A 6,379-nucleotide genomic window follows, 5' to 3' on the forward strand; every position below is an offset into this window, starting at 1 on the left:
AGTGTACTTCGTCGATCTGCCTGTTCTGCTCCCCACTCTGTCTCTGGTGAATCCTCTCACCTCCTGCACCTCTGGCTTGTACCCCAGTTCTTATATGAATAACTAAATAAATCTTTAAAAAAACACTGATTAGTCTTCTGCCCATTTACGGCCCAGAGCTCCTTAAAAACCTCCGAGGTGTCATAAGCAATAAGAGCAATGGAAGCATCATCTGTTACAACACTTGGCCTGAAACAGGTCCAGAAGCAAAAGGGTGACAACGTATCTCGTTCATAACAGGCCCCTCGACCACACCTGAGTTTATGTTAAGGGGATGACTTTCGGAAAGCTGCTTAGGATGGGTACCTGTTGCTGGGGAAGGAGGCACCTGCCCTCCAGGGAGGAGCAAGGGTAAGAGATTGAGTTCAATCACGCTGGCCACAGATTTGCACTTGATCTTAGGCAAAAGGCAGACAAGTGATTTGCCACAGATTTAATACATTGTGCTAATATAACGGAATCTTCATAAAACCTCAAAAGGATGGGGTTTGGAAGAAATTGCAGGTTGGTAAACATGTGGCAATCCCTGAAGGTGGTGTGCCACATGACTTGTCCTAGGTATCTCTTCCAGCTGGCTGTTCCTGAGTTATATATTTTTCTTTGTTGAGGTTTATTTATGCACACAAGAACTGGGGTACAGGCCAGAGATGCGGGGAATGAGAGGATTCACCAGAGACAGAGTGGGGAACAGAACAGGCCGACTGACAAAGCACACTGCTGAGGGGAGCAGCGGGTGGGTCAGGAGAGGTCTGCTGCACCATGTGGGTCAGCTCCCTGGCTGGGAATCGAACTCATGCTGCAGTGGCTGTGAATAGCTTCATAGTGCTTCATTTTAGCCTGTTGCACCACCAGGGAGGGCCCAGTTACATCTTTTTCTAATTGATAGTTAATTAGTACATTGGGACCCACAAAATGGAGACCACCCCAGTGGCATGACCCAGCTCTCAAATCTAAACATAAGGCAGCCTGCACTGATGGGAAATGCCTCACTGTCAGGAAAACTAACACATACCCATCCCAGTCCTCCAGCTCAGCGCTAGCAGGCTTCCCTGACCCTAGAGAATAGGACCAGCCAGACTTAGAAGGACATCCCTGGCCTTCGAGACAATTCTGTGTGTTCCCTCTTCTGACGCTCTAATAAGCCCACTCTTGCCCAAACCCCCTCTGGACAACACTCCATGAGGTACTGCATGTCCCCCACTACACCAGCTGTTTCCCTTTGAATAAATAACATCGAACTCATTTACGAAATAATATACTGGTAATGTATTAAGTAAACACTTTGCTGAGTTCTGCAAGCTGCTCTAAATAATTGCATTTGAGGAGGGATGATTGCAACTTTCAATGTATAGTCCATTGTTCAGACGCACAGGTAACAACCTGATCTTGCAATTACCAAGCTCGAATGTGTATGGTGGGGGTTGAGGGCAGTTTTGTAGGCTGAGCACTTCACCTGTGTGATTTGACTTGACCTCCAGGTAGAAAGTGTCAGGATGGAGGTAAACTGCTGGACACCAGTTGCTGAAGCAGGATCACCTGATCGGTGGAACACGGCACACATCTGGAGTCAGAAGTGAAGAAGTGTAGAATTATGAGAGAGATAAGGGAGACACAGAGGGAGTGGATTTTCCCTTTACATTGAGCCAGTCTGACTGAGGTGAGCGGGGTGAATGAGAGCCCAGTGCTTGGGACTGATCTCATCTGCTTTTGTTTCGTTTAAATTAAACTCTATTTCAAAACACATGTAATAAGCACATGGTAGAATGTTCAAAAGTTAAAATTAAATAAACACTGAATGTAAGTCCTCTCTTCCCATCCTTCAGCTGTCCTATTTTCCTCCCAAAAATGCAGCTACTATTACCACAGATTCTTGTAATGTCCTAGAGAAGTTGAAATTCTGTGCATGTATGTGTGTGTGTTCCCTAATCCAAGGTCATGAAGATTTATTTTTTATTTTCTTTCTTCTTTTTTTTAAAGATTAATTTAATTTATATGCATATAAGAGCTGGGGTGCAGGTGGGGAAAAGAATCACCAGAGACAGAGGGGGGAGCAGAACAGGCAGACTGACTGAAATCCACTGCTGAGGGGAGCAGCGGGCAAGACAGGCGAGGTCTGCCGGGCCATGTGGGTCAGCTCCCTGGCCGGGGATTGAACTCAAACTGGCTGGCGACAGTATCATAGTGCTGAGACTCAACCCCCTCAAGCCACCAGGGAGGCCTTCTCTTATTTTCTTCTAATAGTTAAATTGTTTTTTGCTCTCCCATTTAGTTTTTGATACATTTGAGTTTGGGATATGCAGTGAAGTAAGGGACCCATTCATTTTATTTTTTCTGATTTATTTGTTTAGATATGGAAATCCACCTGTCCCATCACCATTTGTAGAAAAGCCATTTTTATTTTCCCTTAGTGAGTGGTCTTGAGCTCTCTGTAAGTTAATAAACAGACTATATTGAAGTAAGGTCTAACCTGAAAGGAAGGATTTCCTCTGGGCTCAGCACATGCTGGCCAGGCAGAGAACGTTGTAAACCAACCAATGATGAGCCACCAGAGAGCAAACGCCCAGTTTCCTCCAATGAGTTTTTGGTTGCAGCTTAATCAGTCCTGACTTTGTTCCGAGGGAAATGGCCCACCGGCCATTCTCTCTCCATGAGACAACATTTTTCAAGTTGCCTTTTGTGGTTGTTTCCAAATAAATCCATTTGGTTGATAAAGTAAAGTAACTGTTTTTTTTTTTTTTTTTTGGTCTGTGGTCAACACGCTCTTGTCAAAAATCACTTGGTCATATATATGTGGGTTTATTTCTGGACTCTCATTTCTATTTGGTCGCTGACAATCCTGCTGTTCAGTGCCATATATGTCTTGATGACTGCAGCATTGTAGTAAGTAAGCAGAGATGTGAATTCAACAACGTTGTCCATTTTCATGATTGGACATGTCAGGGTCCCTTGAATCTTCATATGAGTTTTAGGATCGGCTTGTCCGTTTCCACAAAACAAGGCAGTTGAAATCTGAACAGGAGTTGCATTGAATTATAGGCGAATTGGGGGAGGATTGCCCCCTTGACAATAATAAGCCTTCCAATCCAAAACACAGGATGTCTTCCCACTGATTTAGGGCCATCAGTGATGCTTTCTAGTTTCCAATGCACAAGCCTTTCACTGTTTTTCTTAAACTTACTCTTTGTTGTTTTATGGAATATTTTTGGATTGTTTAGAGTATAGACCACACTTTCAGGCCTCCTGCACCTTGATGTGGCCAGAATTTTCTGGCCCCTCAATGTGAATAAAAGCCATGTGTGTAACTCCAAGTTGGCTGCCCCCACTCGCCTTTCCTGCTTCCTTCGACTGCAGGGGAATCAGCACCTTGACCATCAGCTGTTTCTCTTATTCTTTTATATACTAGACTATAACATCACAGCTTTCCTGCTGTGACGTCAGTGTTGAGTCTTAATGATCCGTCTCTAATGAATTAAAATATTATCTGGGGACCCTCCCTGGTTGGCGCAGTGGGTTAAAGCACAGCACTGAGAAGCTAAAGCTACTTCAGCATGAGTTCGATCTCCACCTGCCCTGGAGGTGACCACATGGCGTGGCAGACCTCTCCTGACCGGCCCGCTGCTCCCCTCAGCAGTGCACTTCGTCGATCTGCCTGTTCTGCTCCCCACTCTGTCTCTGGTGAAGCCTCTCGCTGCCCCTGAGTCTCTGACCTGTACCCCAGTTCTGTATGCACAAATAAATAAATCATTAAAAAAATACTATCTAACGCTTTATAGAAAAAAATTTGCTGATGCTGGCTTAGAGGATCTCTATATAGCACAAGTTTATAGATCTTTCTAGAGTCGGTATTACTATCACTGATACTTGAAGCATTACTGTCTTTGGTTTTGCATAGAAAATTTCCACGGCAGGCTGGCAGCTTGCAGCTTCTCTGCAGCAGTGGATTGTCAGGGATGTTCTCTGACATGAAGAACAATCTGAGTTTTATTAGACTGATCTATCTCTTCCTCTTGTAACTTGCTTTCCTCTTCTCGAATTCTCTGCTTCGAAGTTTTTTGCTTCCTCTGCAGCTAAGAGCTTCTGCCCTCTTCTCATTGGTGCTTTTTTGACTAGCCTCCTCTGCAGAGCCCCCTTTCTTGCTGATGTGGTAGTGGAGAGTCTCTGCCGCCAGCTGTGTGCTTCTGTGTCCAGCCATCACGTGGTGGGATGCAGCTCTTGCTCAGTCTACATCTCATCTCTCAGTTGGGGTTAGAAACGGTCTCTTTTTCAAGTATGGTATTCTTTTAAAAATGTATATGATTTACATGTAAGAAGATACTCTGACAAGAAGTATTCAGCTTGATGAATTTTGACTACTGAATGCACCTGTGCAGCCACCAGTGCTCCCCTCAGCAGTGTATTTCTTTCTTTCTTTCTTTCTTTTTAAAGATTTATTTATTCATATAGAGCTGGGGTAGGGGCAGAGGTGCAGGGGTGGTGAGAGGATTCACCAGAGACAGAGTGGGGAGCAGAACAGGCAAATGTACTGAAACACACTGCTGAGGGGAGCAGCAGAAGGTCAGGAGAGATCTGCTGTGCCACGTGGGTCACCTCCGGGGCTGGGGATCAAACTCACACTGAAGCTGCTGTGGCTACCTTACAGTGCTGCGTCCTTACCTGTTGCGCCACCAGGGAGGGCCTCAGCAGTGTATTTCAATAGATCCGCCTGTTCTGCTCCCCACTCGGTCTCTCTGGTGACTCCTCTCACCCCGGCACCCACCTCTGGCCTGTACCATAGTTTTTGTACGCATAAATAAATAAATCTTAATAAAGCCCCAAAGCATTGTTAAATTGTTTGAAACCAATTGTAAGAGATCCATCTTGTGACTCTTTCCACTCCATTCTGAATTCTACTCCCCAGAGGCCACCATTGTTCTGTTTTTTTTTTTTTTTGTGCTGTTCATGGACATCCCACCATTGCAGTCGTATGAAATGTCCTCTTTTGTATCTGATTTTTTTTTCACTCAGCCAGAGCATAATGTTTTTGAGATTTATTCATGGTCCTGTATCTCAGAGCCTCGTTTTACCACTGAATCACGGCACCCTCTTGTGTGTACACCGCAGCTGGGTTTTCCATACGCCTGTTGAACATCCTTTATCCCTTCAGTTCTCCCAAGCAGGCAGACTTCCCCTTGCGTTCAATCCAGGTCCTCAAGTGTCCAAGAAGATTGAATTTAAAGTCCAGGCATCTCTGTAGGTAAGTTTTCCTTTTGTTCTTTGGTTTCTTTAAAATACATATGCTTTGTTTTTGTAATCGTAAACTGACATTTTAAAATATTTCAAAAAGGACTGTTGCAGTTATGTGACATCTTTCATTCCTTATGCAAAGTCCCCCAGAGGAAAGTGGCAAATTAGCAAATTTTTAGTCCCATTAAGGCAAAATGCTGGGCCCCTCGGTACCCAGTGAAACCTGCGGGTTCAGGGTTCAAAACAGTTGGAGTCTCCTTGACAATTTGTTTCTTGGTCAGATTCTGAAGTATTGATGTCCTCCAGCAGATTTGCATATATGTGCAACTTTTGGCGTGTTCTCAGAATGCAGAAATAATCTACCAAATCACACCAAATAGGTATGGTCTACTTTTGGATGGGGGGGTGGGGAGACCTGCATTTCCAGCTGTGAGATCTCGCCTACCTCCCAGCTGCTGCTCCAGATTCCAGGACCAGATAACTCAGGCTGGAGGCTGAAGGAGGACTGGGAGATGCCAGTGCTGGATTGGGGCAGGGCCGTGGGCATGTCACTGCTGGCAATAAAGGGGTGCGTGTGTGTGCAGATTCTTGTTGTGAATTTACCTCATATTGATCTAGGTTGTCTAACTTGAATATATAATGCAGATTGTTGTTCCTCTGTAATGTATTCCCACTTTTACTCTACCGGTAGTGTCTTTCTTAGATCATTGCAAGGCTGTGCAATGTAAAACTGATGAGACAGATGCAGAGAATTTAACAACAATAAAATTGATTAGGTTGTTTGCTTTTTATTGTAAAACCCTGCAGTGGTAACCCTAAACAATGTCATTGATAAAATATTCTATCTACCCCCCACAAATCTTTCTTTAAAAAAAGAGCTTTGGTCACTGTTGAATTCCACTTAAAAAAAAAAAAAAAGCCTAGCTGCTTGTTTCAAGTTAGCAAATTGTTAGGAATTATCTTTATGGCCTACGTGGAAACTAATTTGGAGACTCCCAGTTCGTATAGCAGAAACTATCCCCATCCAGCACACATATGTAAACTGACATGGATTCATTTGGAAAGTAGGTCCCGAAAAATCCTTCAGGCTCACTTCAGGGGTCAGTGTGGTCTCTAG

This window comes from Condylura cristata, unplaced genomic scaffold (assembly GCF_000260355.1).
Source record: "Condylura cristata isolate star-nosed mole 26May11 unplaced genomic scaffold, ConCri1.0 scaffold00001, whole genome shotgun sequence".
Lineage (NCBI taxonomy): Eukaryota > Metazoa > Chordata > Mammalia > Eulipotyphla > Talpidae > Condylura > Condylura cristata.